Source organism: Echeneis naucrates, chromosome 12 (assembly GCF_900963305.1).
Source record: "Echeneis naucrates chromosome 12, fEcheNa1.1, whole genome shotgun sequence".
NCBI classification, from domain to species: Eukaryota; Metazoa; Chordata; class Actinopteri; order Carangiformes; family Echeneidae; genus Echeneis; species Echeneis naucrates.
This window is the reverse complement of record NC_042522.1, coordinates 7,561,164-7,583,398: the sequence shown is the minus strand read 5'-3', so window position 1 is coordinate 7,583,398 and position 22,235 is coordinate 7,561,164. Positions and strand designations below refer to the sequence as shown.

Genomic DNA, 22,235 nt, shown 5'->3' with positions numbered 1-22,235 from the left:
AGAGCTCCGAATCAAGCTCAGCAAGTAACATCTGCTGGCAGACAGTGAGTCACAGAGCAAACTGTGAACAAAACCGCATTATATTCAAGGTTTGTTTCCACTGTCTTATGTCAGTCCCCTTTTAGCCCTGTTGGGATCTCCACCAAAGTCTGGGAGCAATATTTGCCATTTAAGCCACGAGAAGTTACACCTTCCTCCACCAGTTAGATGGTACTTTGGGTGTTTTGGTGCTGATGAAGTATAAGAGCTTTTTACTTATGTCTACTGTTGCTGAGTGTGGGGCTGATGAAAACAGCAAAGCCAAACACATGACCAGCTGTCCCATTGAACCAAACCATGACTCACTGTCAGTGTAAAACAAAGATTTGTTTAAACTGCATACCCTAACCCATCTACCAATCGTACACTCTCAAATTCACAATGTACAAATATTCATGGTGTTCAGAGGAAGAATTTAGAGTTTTGGTTTGGAATTTATTTCCACTGCTATTTGATGAATTGACACAAACATATTCATGCTCTCCAGAGGATGGATCCCGATGGCTTTGATGTAAACAAGCTGCAGTTTTGTTTTGTGTTTTTTTTTTCCTCCTTTTTTACTCCGATAGTTTGATGACAAATTTTTCTTCATGTGACAGAAATACCACACAACCATTTCAAAAACATCTCAAACTCAAATAGCTAAAATATAACCCTAAGTTCAGTGGTTTAAAAGATGTGGAAAAGTGATTATTACACAAAGTTGGACAAATCCCCAGTAAAGTCTGTGTATGTGTGTTTCTACCCTCATCCTTTGATGTTATGTGGGGCAGTTGTGGGTTGTGGCTGATGTTGATGTGGATAGGCTGGTTGATGGTTTTCTGTGGATTTATCTTGTGAAAATGTAAAAGCACTATTTGAAAAGTGGCCCCTGAATACTACTTCTGGTGCCAACAGCAGGTTAGTGGTTTTAAGGGAAATGTCGCCGCAGCTGCTGGATGGATTTGACTTGTCGTATGGCGTGAGAGCTCGTGGTTGTTGTGAAGTCTTTTGTGATCCTTTGACTTTTCTGAGAGTTTAATAGAAATCAATTTCAAAGGCGGAACATAAGAGAAAGAGAGAGGGAACTTTACTTTCATCATCCTTTGAAGACTACAAAACTCTGATGATATCTTTGTGTGTAGCAACCATAAAAACAGTTGGTGGGGTAATGCGATACAAATAGAATAGACAAGAATATTATTGTCATAAAATTGACAATAAAGATAAAGGAATTGCTATAAAAGAAAAGTATCAAAATATTAGAAAGAACAGCATGTGTTCAGTTGCTATATCCAAAAATGGCATTATGTACTTATCAAATAAAAGTACAGGCAGTAATGAAAGTGGTAGGTATGAGTGTGTGTGTGTTTTGTTTTTTTTTTTTGTGTTTGTCAGTGACCTGCACGTGATGGAACCTGCACGCTACCCAGCTGTGGATGATGCTGCTAACCTTAATCCAGAATCACCCAATGTAGATGAATTTTTGAGGTGAGTGGTGTTCATCATGTCATCAGATCTCACTCTCGTATGTAAAAAGACAAAAAGGCCAGCAGGGGGAAGCAACAGCATATTATACACTGCAACAGGTGGTTAACAAAACTCAAGTGGCAAAAAAAATTTCGTAGTCAGGGCCAAATCAAAGGTCATGTTTAATGGAAGGAAGGCTGGGAAACATTATCAGCAGCTAGCTTCGATCTTGAGAGCACAGAGACGTGGTGATTACTGTAGTGTGAATATGCTTCTCAAACCATTTGTTGTGTCCCTTAGAGTTTTATGTTTTGAACAGTGATTCACAAATCTATGAAATCAATTGTATGGCAATGTAAAACAGATGTAAAAATAAGGAAATAATGCAATGTAAACAAAAAGGGATTATTTTCATTATTTACTATTAAAAGGAGAGGAGGATTATTTTCTTTCTGATGAGAAAATGACAATGTGCACTTTAAAAAACTCAAAACTGTGATTGTGGGAGGAGATAATTGGCATAGAAGTTAGAAACAGCAACACAAATAGCTAGATGATATACAAGAAAAGCACCGCCAGCTCTGATGAAGAGGGGAAGATGAAGACATGTGAGACAAAGGACAGGCAGATGGACAGGCAGATACAGCAGACCAAACAACAGACTGAAAGTAGAGTACGGTGCAGATGGACATGCACAGTCACAGATGCTTTTCAGTTCAGTCACACCACAGACTATTTTTATCATTCAATCCTTTCTCATTTAACCAAGCCAAAAGTCTCTTTGAAATTAAAAACACTTCCTCAAGAGCGACTTGGGCAACAGAGCTAAATAAACACAAACCATACAAGTACATACTGTATATTTGCTATGCACTGGTTGATATGCAAAGCTCGAAGGATTTCACTGAGATTACGGAGCAAACCAAACTGATCGAAAAGATGAATTTTCTACACACTTTAAGCAGAACTCAAATTCAGAGTATGGCAGCCAGCTCTGACTGTTCCTGGTTATACAAGGAGGAGGTGCAGCATATTTAAAGATTTTTTATTTCTCTGAAATTTTGCTAAATGTATGAAACAACAGCCCATGGATAGAGTCGTATCCGGGGTTATCTACATGATAGCAAAAGCAGTGCAGGCAAATAGTTGCAGTTCTTCAAGAAAACATACATGGCAAAAATAAAACAGGAGAAAAACCATGATAAAAGAAGACAAGCAGGCTTTGATAGATGTCCACTGTTCTCCTGCTCCTAATGAGACCTAATGCTGTAATTCTGCCAAACTGCAACGAACGGGTCAAGGTCAGCAAGGGGGTGGCTGGACATGTTAAAACTGGAAATCCCCTTTTCAACAGAATAACTGATGACTTTGTTGTCTGTTTGGTGAGTGCACTGGACACTAACATCCATACACATAATTCAAAATTTCTCTTGTCCAGTCTGTTAATCATAAAACTCAGTTTGACGGGACATGACTGGCTTGTTCTTTGTTTGGAAGGAGATTTGGGTCAAAAGTTAAAGTTCTTTGGGCTGCAAATAAACAGCTTAAGGAACAGAAAACGTGATCAGTCCTCCTGTGTATGGTTGTGACTGGTTTTGGAGGTTAGGGATTAGCAGAAAACTCTTCCAGATCAATAGGTGCTGTTAATGCACATTTGAAGAAATAGTATTAGATGTGCTGTCCATCACATTGAGCTTTGATGACATGCTATATCCAATATCTGACATGGAAAGTAGTACAAGTGTCGTTTACCAAACCTATGAAAGTGTAAAATCTTATATGACATCAACACGAAACGTGCCATGATTGTGACACAAAAGCAACACAGTCGAAACTGAGTCAGCAATTTATTAGAAATACCTTAACAATTGAATGTAACCTAATATGACATCCTGATAAAGCTTTTGCGGATCTTACACCTGTTGCTATTGAAACCAGAAAAAGAAGAGGTGTTGATTCTACCCTGCAGTAATTTTGAAAGCTGGATTTTGTATCGTTAAAATGGCAAATGTGTTTTTCCACCTCCGTTTACCTTCAGGAGGGAAGATCAGAGGTCACAGGCTTTCCATTATGAGATGTTACTGCCATCCAGTTTAATGTCCACTAGAGGATAGAGCACAGGGGCCATTAATGGTTTTAATGTGCTTATGTTATTACACAATAGGCATGATAAATAGATAAATAGGATGTGTCTCATGAAGCTCACTGAATCAACAAAGGTTTATTTGCTTTACATGTCCATGTGAGAAGGGACTCTGGCTTCTAGTTGTCAGAAATGCCCAGATTGTTTCTTAATTTGTGTTACTTTACTCTGTTTCTAGTGTGATGCTACTTGTGGTTATGAACATTATGAGCGATTTGGCAGCCAATCTTGGTCTCTTTGATTACAGTATAATGAGCTTCTTGAGGGAAAAAGCATTTGCGGACCATTGCTGCTATACTCAGTCCTAATTGCTCACATATGTTGACAGTCATTGGAAGAAAGTTGTCCAACTCATGTCCTAATAGTGACCAACTCTACAGGGGAGGAGAAGTGTTTTCAGTCAGGAGTACATTAAAAATTAAATGAAAGCAATTAAATCGAATTCCTCTTGGATCTGTTTTTTCCCCCTCTCGTCTAATCAAACTGACAAAAACAAAAAAAAGGAAAAAAGTGTAGTAAAAGCGGATTATTTGAAATTGATCTTAATCGAAATGAAAAGGTTTTGTTTCCACGTTCATCAAAAGCAAAACAAACAACAAATACACTGACGACTGACGAGCGACGGTTTTAATTTTTGTACACATCAATGAACTTTCTCTCAATTTAAAGCTGCAGCGGTTCAATTTCTGGACAAAGAGCACGCGTATCGTGCTCCATCTCGCGGTTTGCAAGATGTGGATGAAAAGGGACGCATAGAGATAAAAAGCCGTGATAATCCCGAGTCTTGTTTTTTCCACGCCACATTCCTCAGACCTCCGATTTGGGAACAGCCTCCATAATCCCTTTACAGTTAGGACCCGCCCACTCCGCCCGAGGATTGACAGCCGTCTCCGCCAACTGGGCGAGCGGCCGACTCGTCTGGCCCCTCCCCCGGCCCTCTCCGCTCCTCCTGGCCCGACTTCGCCGTTCCGCTGCCCCGCTAGTTCGTCTCCAGCCTCTCCGGGGAGCCGAAGAACCGCCCGACGCAAAAACCTCCAGCCATGGACGGCGACAACATAATAATGCCTGTTTGACTCTGGGGGGGACATTTTCCAAAGTAAGTCGGAGTCGCATTTAAAGTGTTTTGTTTTTTTTTTTTTAATCGGGGAGGAGGGGAACCAGCCGCCAGGAAGCTGTGGTGCGTACGTGAGATGGGAGGGGGGTGAAAACTTTATCCGCCTCACTACACGGGACAGGACGACACCGAGGGGACGTTTACTCCGCTGCTGTCCACACAGGAGCGGGGGGGTGGGGGGGCTGTCATGCTGTGTGAGTTTATGTAACAACCTGAACATGTCTGTTGACTGTCCATGTGTCCACCGGTGCCTCATGAATGAGCTGTGCCATTCATTGTGCGATAGCTGTGAGATAAACAGGGCGACTTGTTGTTTTCACTGACTGAGAAACATGTTGCTGCAGCTGTTTGGACTCAAAGAGGACTCCTGAGATCTTTAAAGAGTGGAAGTTATAGGAAGAAATTAAGATTTGGAATTGTTGTTGTTGTGGTCATCATCATTATTATTATTATTATTATTATTACAGTCAAGCAACATATGTGACCATATATGTGAGTCTGTGTTTTGTTTTTTGGGTTGAGTGGAATATTAAATTTGAATTGATCCATTGCAATTAGTAAGGCTTTTAATCTCAGGCACATAAACGTTCTTGGCAGTGAATAAATGAAGCACTAAAATCATGAGTCATCCAAAGGCACTTGTTGATGAGATAAACATTAGTCTTAGTCCCCCTTGTTCTTTTTCCTGTATATTTATAAGCACGATTTCAGTTCCATGGCATGGGCAAAGGTTAGTGCACTGCAAGTAGAAACAAATACTGTGCACATACCCAGACAGAGACAGTGGGACGGGGGTCTCGTTACAGATGTGCATTCCTCCAGCCAGTTGAGTGATCGAGCCTTTAAATAGAGCTCAACAGGAATGCAAACAGACCGAACAGAAAGACCAAGCCTGGCAGCATCTCAGGAGACAGAGGGGGAAAGGTAGGTGGTCGATGGGGGCAGAGAGGTGAAGCAGCGAGCCGTGTTGCTCAAAGCCGACCTGATGTCTCTATCTTTTCTGGCTTAATGTGGGTCAGAGTTTATGCTTCACATCAGTCAGTTTAACATCGCTAGGAAACTCTAGTTTTGGGTTATTTGGAAGAACCATTTAAATGTGGGCTCTTGCAGCTTGAGGTTCCTCTGCACATTGCATATCAGTGACAGAATTTGAGCCTTACCCACAAATCCTGTAGTGTGACGTCAATGTGCGACCATATTTGTCAAACTGGCTGGTCTGTGATGCTTCAAGGAGGTGATGTACTGAAAAGCAGATTTTTTTTTTTTTTTAATCCGCTTTTGTGACTGAGAATGATTTTGCATACATGAAATATGAGTCCAGTTTCTGTTGGCTTGGAATGTACTTGCACACAAGTTTTGCCCTCAATTTTCAAGAAGACACAGGGACATGTAGTCACTACAATGACAAATATCAGAAATTCCATGTTGGGCAGAAAATATGTTGTTTTGAGCCTTTTTAAATTAATCTGGCAGAAAATGTGAGTGTGAATCAGGGCTCATAATGTGTGGGGGCAGGCGGTACTTTATTGCAGCTATTTATTGTTATGCGTTTTAAAGAAGTACATTGAGTGTGTTTCAAGTATCCCGCTGCAGCCTTGATGATAACCATCCGTTAAATTATGTGAAATTATCCTCCTTAAATTAATTTTAACATGCTTGTTCATGTTAGTCAACTGACGGAATCAGGGATTTGTGCTGTAACTGGCTATTGTAGGATGTTTGTTCAGTACGGAGAAGTCATGATTAGTTATTGGGTGGTCACAGTTTGGTTCATGCAAACTTCTTTTGGGGTTAAGGTTGTCCTTATTCCATTTGGCTGCTTGATTGGGATTGGCCCAATTACAAATGGCTGTGTCAACCACTTCAGAGATTGTTGGTTGCTTGGGAATTTTTATAGCAAGAATTCACACTCGTAGGCTGTAGTTAGTTGGAGCCTGTTTTCCTGCACTCCAATTTGACAAAAATATATCAACCAGTTTTGCAATGTTAACACGTTGCATTTAATTTTTTTCCATTCAAGGTAATTTAACCTCATTGGATGAGTCTAAGTGGAAAGATTGGAAGATTGTTGTTCCCTACAGAGGTTGGGTGGCCTGATCAGGAAAATATTTCTCAATTATATCCTCCAGCCTGTCAAATTCAAGTTACATTTTAAAAAAAAAAAAAAAAAAAAAAAAGCTGTCACAGCAGAACATCAGCTCTCTCCTTGTTTTGACCACTTTACCACTGTGTAACTAAAAGTACCCTGTGAAAGAAAAACTAGAGACACGGGGCACCTTGCTGTTTACCTCTGGGAAGGTAGCCTGCCCACGAATTGAAGTCTCTCTCTATACAGGGAAAAGTGGTATGTATTTTTGCTTCACAAACATGTTACCAAGAAGCCTGAATAAACTATTTCCAAATATGTCCCCTGAACAAATGTACTCTCTATAGACATCCAAACCCAAAAAGGAAAGGGAAATCCAGACTGCTCATATTCATCGAAACAGTCAAAAAACAGAATTCATAGCTTCAAAGCATAGTCAACACAAGCTTTACGCTTGATCCTTTACATAAAATGCAAATTGTGGTTTTGAATGAAATGAAATGATTACTTTATTGTAACTGTAGCGTTGATAATGGCGGATGTTCCTATGTATGAAAGTGCGAAGAATTATATTTAAGAAGATGCTAGTGAGCCGACTGGGAAGTAAACAAGTTCACTGCTGGAACACATTTATCGGGAGAATCATCTCTAGTTACTGTAACACGTGGGAAAAACCTTCAAAAGGGTCTCTCGTGTATTCACCCTGTTACTCACATAAACACTCAGTGAGGAATAATCAATCAGAGACAGGGAGTTAAACTGGTTAACCTTTTTTTTTTTTTTTTTTTTTAATGAATGTCTCAATTCCTGAGTCCAAAATTCATGGCTTACTTGTACTTCTGTGCGTTTTCTGTGTTATAGCTCAACTTGCCTACAGTCCCTTCCAAACACCTCATTCTGGTCTGAGAAAGGTGCTGTTATTCAGCTCGTCTCTTGCTTAGCTCGATTCCCTGCAGACAGCTCTCACTGGCAGTCCACTCTCTGCACTAGCTCAGGCCAAAAGCCACATGTGCACACACATACACACACAAATCCACACAACTTTGCAGAGGCTCCACTCAGACCCTGACACAGACTCCACATATACATGCATAAGCACCAACCCAGCCGATCCAATACCTTAGTGCAAACAGACACAGAACCAAACTGAGTCCAGGCCTCCATAGTCCTTTCTCCACACTCATATTTCACCACCGGGGCCTGCGGCAATCAGCTTTAAATTAGAGAGAAAGCTGCTCCAAGAACTTGAGTGGTGCTTGCCAGGTCTGAGGCCATACTGTTCCTAGGATGTGGGTGTGCGTATGTCAGAGAGAGTGAGAGAGAGAGACAGAAGGAGCCAGCTCTTGATATTAAACCAACTCTGAGGGGCCTAGAGTGGGGTATTGCTCCTCCTCTGTGCTGCTGTTCATGCACTTTATCCCCACCAAGAGCTGTGTCTGCTGGACCTGATGGGTTATTTTGCAACCAGTTGTTGCGATCCAAGTCATCTTATCCAAACCTGGTTTCATTTTCACTTCTGTTTCTGCCACGATTGTCTACTTTTGCTACAGTTCCCACAGCCGAAAGCCACTGGGTCAAGCCCCATTCAAGAGGCTTGACCCAGTGGACTGGAGCCATTGGACTGGAGCAGCAGACCCCGTGGGATGATAGTGAAAGTATAATACCAATGATGGATTTTTCCATTTAATCAAAAGTGTGGTGAGGTCCTTGTGCAGCTGTAGCCACTGTCACCGCTGGCTCTGCCTGTGTGAGTGCTGAATGATGGTTGAATACATAATAGCCGCCCTGCAAAGAAACCATACTCACTCTTTGATACATGGGACTTGAAGCCAAACATCTGAAGTTTGCTGCATCTGTTTTAGATAGAAAAAGGTATTTTTGCCAGCAAGCTCCATTTTTTTTTTTTTAACGATGGAAATATATCAAGATGGTGTTTGTGTTTAATCTGTTATCAAATGTGAGATTATAGTGCATGACTATTAAAGAAAAGAAAAACAACTAAACCCATGAAAACTTTGCCATGAGAATGTTTAAGTGTGAAATTTTACTTTGAAATCACACACAAGAACAAGTTTAATGTTAAAACAAATCTGTAATAAAGTGTAACGGAGCTCGAAGACAATGGCTAAGCATGAACATCTGATTATAATTTATTGGCGCAGCAAATCTCTATTATATCACTCATACAATAGCAATTTTGCAACTCGCTGACTGCATTGTTATTGTCTTTGTGTTTTAAGTCGATGCTAAAGTAATATTTGCTCATATTGGCATATTTGCTACTGATAAGCTGAGGTGGAGACTGCATTATTGTGGGCAAATGAGTATTTATGGTTACCTTGTTTTACCTTCTCGTGCCATCACAGCAGAAGTGAGGGAAGTAGCTGCTGGAGTCCAAAGCTTAACACTCCACAACATGTTGTGGATCCATTTCAAAATCGAATGAGCTCATTGTGTGAAGTTTGTTTTGTCCACCTAAAGTACACTTTTTCTAGGACGCACTGGGGATTTCTGTGTAGGTTCATGGTTCATAGTTGAGTTTACAAGATGGTACACATTAGATACAGTTAATGGTGGTGAAACAGAGATAACGTTTCCTTCAAGCTGGCCCTTTGCATTTGTGGAATAGAAAATGAAAGCAGAAACAGCAATAAGACCAATTTCATTGTGTCAAGCAAATGTAAGGTCTTTGTTCTAGTCCATTCATCCATGTAGCTGGATGAATGCTGGTTTCCATCTAGTAAAAAAAAAATATGTACACTACCAGTCAAAAGTTTGGAAACACTTGTATACACTTACTGGTAGTGTATATATATGTGAAAAAGATACAATGAAAGATATAAGTATGTCCTTTCTTGGAAAAAAGAAAAAAGAAAATAATGTCTTGATTGTTTATGGAAAGAAAGAGTGAGGTGGTCCACAGTCAAGGACTGGTTTGTGTTGACATCTCCACTAGGCTCTTATCACTTGTTGGGATGAATAACTTTGAGGCTTGACTGTGCTGAAAATACTGAAGGTTCCTGAAAAGATAAACTTTTTCAAATGTGCTTCCTTCCTATGCAAATGTGCTTTATCACACCCTGAACCTCCACAGGCATTCACTGCATTTTTATCGACGGGACAGTGAAACAACCCAAAATTCACTTCTGCGTCTTAGAGTTGCTGTTGTGTGGTTTGTATGTTTGACTGTGACCTGCAGGCCGATATCACTAAATTAACAGCCATTTGTTTAGACAAACTTGCTGACGTTGCTGTGGTTTTGCCAGTCAAAGCTGCTATACTGTAACTACTCTGTCTAGTGCTGTGTTGACTGTGAAAATACAGCTAACTGGGGAGTTCTTAGAGTTTGCAGAGTATTAGTTTGCGCTGGAGAAAAAACACTCTATTGATTGCCTTAGTATAAAATTCTACTTCCAAATCACAAGTGGTTACTTGCCAAACCAGAATGAAGAATACCGTGGATTGATTTACAAGCTGGCTGGGCAGAACTGCACGAGCCTTTTTGCCTGCTCGCTGTTGACTCCCACCCTGCAGGTGTTCATATTTGCCGTCATTGCAATTCCCTAAAATGTTCTTGTTGTGAACCCAAAGTCTGACAAGAAATTAAAGCCGTTCTTTAGCCGAGCACGTTGATGCACCATCTTGTTACTTGAAGAAGTTTATTAATGCAGAGTCACTGTGACTTCTCAGTGGGGTTTTGTTTTCAGCAGCAGTTGGGAGACAGTGAGCTGAAGGGAAGGAGCAAAGATGGAACTCTTATTTTTGCCTTTGTTTCATGTAAGTGGTTTCATGTGGTGGTTTTGTGCTCGTCTCCATTACACGTTAGGAAGCCAGCAAAGTTTATGAGTTGAATTGCAATGGCACTCTGCATCCAGTGTCCACAAAAAACAAATAAACCTTTATTTGGACTCATGGGTTCTTCCTGGATGTATCTGCGAGTTCCATATCAATGCTGATTTACGCCAAAATAAGTACCTCCAATAAAAACACTGATCATTAATCCTTCAAGTGGAGCTTGAATTGCAGTTTTTGCCAGGTTTTTGACTCCTGCAGTGCAGGCAATAAACCAGAGAGGCTTCAGCACAGTTTAACCTTAGACAGTGTGGATCCCTCTGTTGTGGGAGCTTAAGGCAATAGTCTCATGTTACACCAGAGACACGCGATGCGTTGGGGGTGCCTTTGCTTATCAGCTGCAGAAAACCACCACCAAGTGTGCTCACACTGTGCTGTGTTGGTGCTGTTACTGCCTTTAGAGTACAGAGAATCCCTGATTATTATTCATTCATCTTCTACTGCTTATGCGTTTCTGGGTCGGGGGGCTAACACACAGAGACAGACAGAGACCAACAACCACTCACACTCAGACCTACGGACAATTTAGAGTCACCAGTTAACCCAGATATGATGTCTTTGGATGGTGGGAGGAAACTGGAGTAAATGAGAGATCTGAACATACAGCTGCTAAAATGGTTACAAAATATATTACTTTTTTTCATGTTTTTCAGATTCAATCAGTTTTGTGTAATATCGTTGGTGTGATGTCAGAATGACTGCAAGATGCATCCCGTGTGTATAATAAGCCAGATAGCGAAACCATTGATCATACAATACAGCCATTATGGGACGCATGTGTCACATATTAACCTATTGGCATGGGGAACTAAATAAAAACCAAGAAGTTCTGCAATTGCCACGTACAACCAGCACTTCCCGAGTGTCTCGGGTATTCGAGGATAGACTTATTGGTTGCCCTGAGGTCACAGGATCTGAAGCCAGTCGGCAGTCATCAGATCGTCATCTATGACAAAATTACTTAAAATATTAAGATATTACGTGTTAAGATTATTATGTGCAACTTTGTGTTGTGTTGAAACTTTGGATGAACAACTCTTTCAAAAGCCTTTTTTACCAATGTGCAGAGGAGGGAGACTCATATTTGAATACACCAACATTTGTAGATTTGCATGGGATGGAAATTGTGCTGATCCTCTTATTCTTTGTAAGCGAAAGCTTGTGATTAGAAAAGAGCTAAAATTTTCAATTCCTCAGACAGCAAATTTGAAAAAATTCACTTCATTTTTGACAAAATGGCAATAAAATGAGAAAATTACCTTCTCCAAACAAAAAACTCAAAAAGTAACAGCTGATTCATTCACTCAATCATTTTGATTAAAATTTCACTTTCAATAGCTTTTCAATCTGTGGCGAATTGAAAGTGGTGAAATGTGTCTTGCTGTTTTCTTTTTGGCAGTGTTTGAGATTTGCCACGTTCGTTTGAACATTAACCTGTTCTTTCCTTTATATTCAGTGTAACATCTGGATTCAAGCACATGCTTTGGTGACAACCTGATTATTTTGTGGACCAACACAACCCACTGTGTTCAACTTGGATACTTGAAAGCAAATCGGGGACATCTTGCATCATTCAACTCATGAATATGGCTTTGTTATGGGAAACCAAACAAGAGACAACAAATTATTATCATTGCAGAGTAGTTTTGAATGTCCAGATGGCTCTTTAATGAGACTCTTAATGTCAGATATTACTGTATTGCTACATTTCTTTGTGTGGCATTTTAAATAATGGTTTTAAACACATTCAAAGCATTAGTTGTCATCACACAGTAAAAAAATTGAGATGGCACAGTCTGGAAATTTGCAGCTTGTACGGGTCATTTTCTTTGTCTGGTTTTCAAATGGATTCCTCCTGATTATTGTAACGTATTTAACAGTTTGGGACATTTTCTAATCTAGTGAGCTTGTTTCTAATGCTGCGAAAGAACAGCTGTGTAAAGATGAAAACAAGCCCAGATTTATATGACCCAGTCTGACTATGACACAGAGTACAGACACTGAAATAAAGGATCTAAGAGCAGAGGTTAGATGTCCACCAATCCCAAAAACAGTTTATAAAATTCTGGGCCATAGGTGCAGCAAAATGGCCAAAATGTGAAGTGTGGGTGGTCTTAGTTTTAGAGGCCACCCTTTGTTTGAAAATGTTACGACTCACAACTTTGGCTTGTAATGTTATATTAGTGCCTAAAAGTGTCAGAAACAAAGTGTGCTAAGTGTGCAAGGCAGTGAGGCAGTAGGAGCTGACCATGTTGTGTTGATGTGTTGCAACATGGCTGCTAGGTTTACTGGACTGATACATCATTTATTGACTTGTCAGTTTCAATTATGTGACAGTCTGTTATGACGCAATTAAGTGTGTGTGTGTGTCGAAACGTCTATAGCAGAGAAGTACGAACCTGCTTCAGCCTTTAACCCACATTGTCGTCTTCTTTCATTTCTCAGTTTTCTTCTTTCCTTTCTGTTTTGTTTCTTCCTTGCTCTCAAACGCTCCCTACTGCCTTACTGTCTCCCTACTCTTCCCTCGCTTTATCTGCTCCCCTTTGCTTCTGTGTTTGTTGTCTTCATGGAGCGTTAGCAGTCTTAAAGGAGGCTAAATGTGTGTTATCGAGCATGTTGATCATATCTGATTTGGCAGGCAGGTGACAGAAGCAAATGAGACTCCACAATGTTTCTCAGATGAGTGCATATTCACAGTGCAACTGGAAGTGTTCAAATTCTCTTTGTTTCTGGTTTGCAAGTGATGAGGTCTATTTTTTTTTCTGAGTAGATAAACCTAACCAGCATTCACCATTAATGTGGCATGAAGACACAAAGAATCTGTTGACCTTTCCTTACCTGGTTTTGGATTATATAATTTGATGAGGATGACATTCACTTCAGATGAAGTAGTGTTGTGTGGGATGAGTGAGAACACACCCTGTCCTTGGGCCTTTCAGCCTCTGTAGTCTGAATGCATATGAACACACTGCTGTGCAACACTTTGTGTCCATGACAGCTACATATGCTCCAGGTTCTGCAATCTGCCTAACTTGTGTTCATCCTGCAGATGCATGGACTTATTTATATTCATTGACAAATGAATGCCACAAAATTCTGCTTGCGGTAATGGAAGAGGCCTTTCCATTTTTGTGCATTTTAAATCCATTGTTGCTTGTTCTTGAACTTTAGATAACACATGGAGTTCTATTTCTGTGTCTTTTCTGATAAACAAATAAATTAACAAAATATTAATTGGAATAGTGAATTACGTAATGATGGACTGATGAACTATTACTACTACTAAAATATTAGCTGATGGGCTGAATAAGCTCTGAGGCCACTCCATCATATTAACATGTATTAAACAAGCATCTAAATATGGCCTTGTCTGTTGTTTTGTTGGAGTTTTTGTGTGCCAAAGTTTCCAAAGTTTTTTTGGAAGAACGTTTTATAGCTGAAGGAGTGAGTCAAGCAGGTAGTGCTGATCTGAATGATTCACAACACTGCAAGTTTGGCAATGAAATCTTCCCTTTCAATGATGAATACATAGATTGATATGCGAAATGATCCTTGGCCTCGGGTGTATTTTCCCAAATGTGCGGTGTGAAACACATCAGATTGAAAATGTTTGTAGATGCCAGCCAGGAGATAAAGCTGCATGAAAGCATGCAGCATACATAGGAGAAGTAAACCAGCTCTTCCTTAGATAACCTAGTGCCTGGCATCTTTTAGCCGCTGAGCCAAACCTTTCAGGGCTGGAAACAAATGTCAGTTTTAGGTCAGCGTGCTGTTCATGCAGAGATCCAGATGCTGTTAACTCTAAATTAAAAATGACCAATGAATTATCCATGCGCAAGTTCTGAACGGTGGTGGCCACCAAAAAACTACGGCAATAAAACTGCGGCACTGTGCGTGAGGCAACGTGTTGGGTCTCATGTCACGTTCTAAAATATGGGTGAGGAGAAATGCGCCTTTGTAACAAGTATTAGATAATCATGCTTAATGACCATATGGACCCTGTTTAGCTAAATGATCACTCAAAGGAGGGTTGTGTTTTTGTGAGTCAACATTTGGCTAATACGTTGCATCACGTTATAGTGAGTGAATGCAACAGTGTGGGGAGAAAGCATCTTCTCTTGATCATGTTGCATCTGTTGTCAGTAGTAATCCTCCACGCCTTGTGTCTTCATTATTTTGAGTTTATTTGGCTAAACGATCAAATTTGTAGTTTGCTTAACGCAAACTGCTTTATTCAATAGAATACAAAAGTATAATGTATCTTTTATTTTGCTTTCAGTTGTTTTCAGGCCTGTTGTTTGATATTTCGAGCTTCATGGTGGCTGTGTCAAACACTGCAAATCTCTCTCTGTCACTTGTTCACTTGCTTACGGAACAGAACACATTTGTGCCTGGCTGTTTTTTTTTTTTTGTTTGTACAATGCAAGGTAATCCTGCCTATGTTTCTGTCTGTTGTTCAGTCTTGTGATCACAAGAAGAAAAAGCCATTTTGTGACTGTGTACTTAATATCAACCTTACAAAAGACCCAAAGGTACACATTAACCTCCCAAACTTGTAACATCCTATGCTGTGTTCTGTTAAAGCAGCTAAACATGGACTTAAGATTTTAGCTCTGAAAACATTCCTCCCTCTCCTCCTGTCTTTGATCTTAAACAGGCTTTTGAATCTGTGTCTTGGGGCACTGTAGAGACAGATATGCACACACACACACACACACACAGAAACACACAAGACATGTACACATTGCCACAGAGCCTCTTAAAGCCAACAAACTTTGAAAACAAGTCATGCCGGTGCATTGTAAATCAACCTGCTATCTGCCGTGCCATCTCAAAGTAAACTAGCAGGGTAGCTGGCTGTTTGTGACCCAGGTCTGTGCGACAGAGCCAAACAGTCTGATGACAGCTTTCTCTTTATTCTGAAATCCAGCTTCCAGCACATCAATTCAGATAGCAAAGAGGCCGTTGATGATTCTACTGATTAAACTCCAACACTCTTTGCCTGCTTTATTAGCTCATGTGTTTCCTCTGCTGTCCGGTTTAATCTGAATAGTCACACTGTCGAGTTACCATATGAGCTTCATGAGAAGGCTACTTTGCTTTAGCCTGACATGTATGAGATGTTTGCCTCACTGTCTGCTTTGACTTGAATAGTCCCACTGTAGATCTTTCAATGTACACTACACTACGTGTATGTGATTTGCCCCAGCCTGGCGGACAGTACCTAGGGGCTGTTTGCTTTGCTATGTGACCCTTCTGCCTGATTCAGTCTGAGAGACAAGATATAAAGACTGTTCAGCCAAAACTTATTTTTGGTCCTGTTTGTGCAATTTTAACTGTGGTTCATATAGATGTTCCAAAACCATGTTTGTTTGTTTTTTTTTTACATTATTTACTAGAAGTCAATTCTTTTCTGCTGCTCTAAAACAGAAGTCTCTATTGGCTGCAAAGTGCAACTTCCTGTGCAGGTTAGTTGAGGCCTGGTAAAGAAGAATTTTCTTTTTGGTAAATAATATCATGTTAGCAAAACGTCAGCAGTGGCATTTCTGATATGACTTTAGGGAGGGGAGCGACTGTCCAAAGAGACGCTTCAGCCCATCGACTTGTATTGAACATTTTTCCCAATGGAATCATTTGGTGATTTTGTGCCACAAAAATGGTGAATTAATCCAGCCATCACCTTGCTGCTCAACTTAAAAGCAAAACTAATCAATGTGTTTTGAATATGCGGTGTCCTTCCATCTAAGGTTGTCTGTCTGCACTTTGGATGAACATCTTTTCTTTGTTTCCTCTCCGTCTAATGTTTTGCTTACTCTCCTCTCCTTCTATCATTTTTTCATCCCGTTCCCTCGTTCACCTCCTTCCTTGTCCTTCTCACTTGCTTTCAGTTGAATTGTCCTGCCTGCAGTGAATTAAAAAATAAAACACAAATCTATTCCAGGAGAACATAGTTTAGAAAAAGCTAATCACTTGGACGAAATTATAACCTGCGGTCATCATGCTTAAAATTTATTTTTGCTTTTACACAGTTGAAAAATGAAAACATGTGACTGTAGACACAACAGCACAATATGTACTGAACGGGGCAATCCTTCTGTTGTTATTTTATTTTCATTTTTCCATTTGGTTTTGATTTGTTCTTTTAATGCCCAGTGCTTATTGCTGTTGGTGTGAAAACTTATTGTCCTGGTGTTTTTTCTAACGCATACCAGTTGGCAATAGTGGAGTGTTTCTTATGAATCCCTTCTAGATTTTGCTTAGTGAAAAACTTTTTCAACAAAAATATTTAAATACTTCAAAACCCTTCCACTTTTAATTTTATGAAAGAAAGGGGAGGCCAGTCTTTATGTTTAGTTTAACACATCCTGATGTAAATCACTTCATGAACTGTATATCCATTCAAACTGTGCTATGTTTATATAAATATGTGACCGACGGAACAAACATCCGTGTGTGAAAATCTACGTTACTCTAAGATTATTCTGTCTCCCCATTTTTTTTTCCTCTTCTCTTCTTTGCTAGTCTCGTTACTAGCAACATTTTTGAACAGACTGTCAGACAGTAGTAATCAAGAAAGCATGGCTTTCTCATCTCTCTGCTCTCTTAGGATTGTTTTTTCCTCTGGTTTGGAGCTCGCTGAGACTGGAGGTTAACCTTACTGTTTCACTGTCCCCTCGTGCATAGTTGAATGACCGTAGAGGTACAGCAGTTGACATCTGTGTCTGCTCCTTCTGTTTTTTCTCCCCTTACATACACTTGGTTTCATCTGTCCTTTGCCTCACTCCTTTTTGTTTCTTGTGTGTGCTTTTTTCGCTTTTATTTAAACTTCCCTTAAACGTCCCTTCTCCACGCTGTTACCTTCTAGATGCTACTAAACTCCTTCAGCATGCAGAGACAGTCAGTCAGTCATTCTCTTGTAATGGGGAAAGCATGGAGTTCCCAGCAAAGTGACTCATCGCTTGAGCGAACAGGGGTCATGTGTACGTGTGGAGGAGGTGGTGGGGCAGTTCAAGTGTGGGTGGGTTAGTGGGTGTGTGCGTGTGTGTGTCTGTGCGCGTGCCCTAACATGTTTGTGTGATGCGGGTGTATATGTTTCCCATGTTCTTCCTTCCTGCTGAACGCATGGGAAAAAAACTTTTTGCCATCTTAATCATCAATTGGTGAAAGTCCAACACACATGAACCTAAACACATGTAAACACATGTACAGTGCTGTAGGTAGAAAGCTTTAACTTGGCTTTTGACTTTATTATTAATCCCTTTACTACTGTTTACTTGATGTATCTCCTTTGACAACCTTATCTGTCTAACTCTAGAAACCGGGGACGGACCTTATTTAGCTTGATTTCCACTTTCTCATGAGTGCTGTTCTTATGAAAATAAACTACAGTAAACCACATTTATCTTTAAATATAACAGATAGGGGAGGACAAGGGCAGGTTTTGCCACCGCAATTTCATTTCACAGATAAATTATCATCACTCTGTGGGGACCGAAAAAGAAGTCTAAGTGTGATGCTGAATAAAAATATATATAGCCATAATGAGGCAGCAAATAAAGTTCCGATGTCTGCATTTTTGTGTGTATGTTTCACTGTGGAGGAGTGATGCCATTTTAGCACGTTTCTTCCACTGGACAGTTGGAGTCTGACAGGTGTTTTGTATGTAGATTTGTCTTGTTCTAATGACTCAATGTCTATGTGGACAAATGACAATATCCCTGAAGTAGAGACAGTTCAGTTCATCATATTTTGGTCCATGCATGCATGTGTTTCTCAGTGTTGCATAAAACGTCTTCAGCTATCTACTTCATGTCTATAATTGCTCCCAGCAGTAGTGTGGCGCCAGTAAAACATACATGGCCAAGCATTTACACCACACACACACACACACACACACACATGCACACACTCACACAGCAGATTCTCGGTAGATTGTGGAAAAGCAGAACTGGGCAGAATTTTTTGGCAACCCAACCTACTGGCTTATTGTCTTGGACAAAGTGTAGTACAGCTATCATCAGCAATTGCATGCGAGTCTTATTTCGTGTGTGTGTGTGTGTGTGTGTGTGTGTCGGAGTGTGTTTCATGCATTTGATAACATTTTTCCATAAAGCCATGATGACACACAGTTGATTTATCTATTGTGGTTAAGACTGAGCTATTTGTTTGATTAGCACAAAAAGCAAACTCCACCACTTTATGGTCACTGCTCTGCATTTTATTGTCAAATGACAATAATTTTGCCTTTGAATCACAGAAAAAAATAATGATAAAATAATAATAATAATGATCTTTTCCACATCCTTCCTCTGCATTTGTTTGGTCTCTTGTTTTTTTTTTTTTGTTTTTTTTCGATGATGGGATGGTTGTGCACAGCTCATAATTGATCACGCAGCAAAGATTTGTGTGTGTGTGTACCAGCGTATGCGCCCTTGGCTGTGTCTGTCTGTGTGAAAGGACTTGTTGGATAACAGGGAGCAGATGTGGGTGGATAAGTGGGTGTATGTTTAAAGTGCTTGTCATTGGCTCCGACAGAGCAGACGTTTGTTGGACTCTTGTCTTCCTCTGGCTACTAACGGTCCTGACTCAAACCGTGCTGCTACATTTCAGGTGCTGAACCATTAGAGTCACAAGGCTACAAAAAACAAAAGCACTTAAATGGATCACTCACAGCACGACTGTGTGATCTTTCAGAGCATTGACAGATGTTTAGGTCAGTATAGAGACGACTGAGTCTGAACCAGGACACTATCTCTATGGAATTTTCCAGACCACAGTTATAAAGCGCTGTGGTTTACGGTAATATTCTGGTTCTGCCAGCTGACTCCACTTGAATGTAGTCCAGACAGTTAAGCATAGTTAAACGCTGCCAAACATGTTGAGAAGTGAGATCACATCTACAGTTAATTTTGTTCATAGAAAAGTTTCCCTTGTCACCTTTTACATTCTTGGTTCATGTAGGTCGACTCAGCTTTAACAAGAAAAACAGAGCTTGTTTTTCTGCAGCTGGTTAAATGTTCCTACTTGTAATTAACTGCACCTCAGTCTCTTTGAAAGAGGACGAGGTGCCATTGTTTACTGTCAGCCACACCATGCCTGTGCAATCAGCCCCATGATGAAAGCAAGCATTTTCTATATGGCCTCCAGAGCTGGAAGAGCCGCCGATATTTACATCTTCTGTCAGTAAATGTTTTTTCTTTCTGTAGAAACACTGGAAAGTGAGGTATCATATATTTATTTATATATATTATACAAAGGGCATATTGTGCAAATGGTGCCTCAGATAATTGTCTAACAAAAAGGGGTTGTAATGAAAAGTCCATACCCAAGCTACTTTTTAACTTGCTGCAGACTTTCTGCAACAGTTCAATCACGCGCCTCTGATGGAATATACAGGCGCTCCATAGCTGCATGCCAACATGTGACAGCGTCGTCATGTAAAACTGCAGCGTGCTCCGCTTGCACAATTTGCGCCATGAGATTGAGAATTTATGAAAAGCATGGGAATATAAAGACAAAAATTGCAATAATTATTTTCTAACTTAACGTGACTTTCCAGCTGAACAAAACCACAGTAATTCAGAGTTGCAAAACCCACTTTCCACTTTCAGAATAATGGCCTGTTTCTACACAACGTTACATTTGTATGCCTGGTGTGAGAGGTTGAGGTGTAAGCCATTCATCATTCATCGAGGAATGTCTCATTCCCAAGGCTGGATCCTAAAATTGAACCATGACTATTGCGTACCGTTACGCCCAGAAAAGAAGGTTTGCCATGACTGGCAACCAAAGAGGTTCCAGTGAGCAACATCTGCTTGGCCACTCTGTTCACGATCCTTCACGATGCTTTGGCTCTCCTGCGGGAGTGCTGAGAGCCACTAAGTTGGAACAAGATGATGTGCCTTATATAAGTGATTTTCAATCTACAGTTTATGAAGCTGGTTACTGAGCACAAGAGAAGTTGGATAACTTACTGGAAAAAATGCATACATACTTTTTAGGTTACAGAAATTACACCAGTCCTGGATACCACAACATTTTTTTTTTTTTGTAAAGTTCTCTGACTTGTACTACATCATGAGGCTAAATATGATTTGTAATTCTAGTTCATCAGATGAGCTTGGCTTACCGTGCCTTTCTGAATTTTACTCTGCTTATTTTCTTTCATTCATCCTCTATTGCTTATCCATTTCCAGGTCGCTGGGATTGGTGCTGGAGCCAATCCCAGCTCACACTGGGCGAGGGCGGGGTACACCCTGGACAGGTCACCAGTCCATCACAAGGCAAACAGACAGAGACTGACAACCACTCACACTCAGACCTACAGACAATTTAGTAAATTAACTCAAACATGCATGTCTTTGGACGGTGGGAGGAAACCCACATAGGCATGGGGAGAACATGCACAGAAAGACACCAGGCTGGGAACCGAACCCACACCCTTCTTAGTCTTCTTATTTTCCTAGATATATATGTATAGTAGAAATGGAGCATATGAACACCTCATGGACTAGTTTACAACTACAGTGTATCATTTACACAAATTAAAAGGAAACTAGAGCTTGTACTTCCTTGATCATTTATATGAATGGCAGGTATATTTTTAAGATGCCTTCAAAAAGCTTATGAATCGATAAATGTAAATTGTGCTCCATGAAGATCAAACTCTTTCAGTCACAGGTTTTCTTTTTGTGCCTTTGTTTCAGAGTAATAATGGCACAGAGGGGAATTCATTGTCAGTGCGTTTGTTATTCCAGCAAACAGTTTGCTATTTGCTCAGGAGATTTAGCTACAGATCCTCTGTGGTTAGTTGTGGGACTTTGCCAGTGCTAGATCTTCCTTTATTTCACTTCCACTGTGACTCTGTATACAGGACACGGGAGATTCAGATTCCAGCTGTGGTTTGTAGCACATGGTGGTGTTTACTGTGGCACTGTCTGCCAGCATAGAGTGATGGTTTTTCCTCCAACATCCCTCCTTAGCAGTGTAACATAAATACATAAGAAGGTTGTTTCTTTGTGGTCCGGGTTATGCAGTTGTCATCTAGTGTAATTCACACTTCCTTCCCTTACTCCATCATAACACATCTTCCAGTGAGGTGACAACTAGTGCGCAGCGCAACAGACATCTATCACACTGTTCTTGGTCATTGGGTATTAAAGGCTGTTCAGATTCCCACACTTTTGCTTTCTTAACAAAACGATGGCTAGCCAGATGAATTTCGTAACAAAGTTCTCTGCAGCTTCAGTTTTTGTCATTGGACTGCGATAATCTACCCTCTGGTCTATGAAACCTGAAAGAGTAATGAAACATTTCTCCCTTGATTTCTTAGAGCCCAAAGCAACTTTTCCTCTTTAGATAATGTCTTTAGATAACAGCAAATCCTCACATTTAAGCAGTGCTTGAATGAAATGATGAATTTGTTGAATTTTCAACTATTTATCCTTCAGGGAATAAAACCCGCAGTCTTCCTGTTGTAAGGCTCCAGCACTAACCACCATGCTAAGTGACTGACCAACCAGTTGTTTCAGCTCTGCTCCCTTTGGTTTGTC

At 40.3% G+C, this 22,235-nt stretch overlaps 1 protein-coding gene across 3 annotated transcripts in view; it reads left to right on the top strand.

The window, feature by feature from the left end:
- The first annotated feature begins 4,597 nt into the window (after positions 1-4,597).
- The window catches only part of il11ra (interleukin 11 receptor subunit alpha), a 45,428-nt gene continuing 27,790 nt past the window's right edge, over positions 4,598-22,235 (top strand). For all 3 annotated transcript variants that reach the window (XM_029515904.1, XM_029515902.1, XM_029515901.1), the window contains exon 1: positions 4,598-4,727. The gene's annotated coding sequence lies outside the window, so the exon portion shown is untranslated. The remainder of the gene's footprint in view (positions 4,728-22,235) is intronic.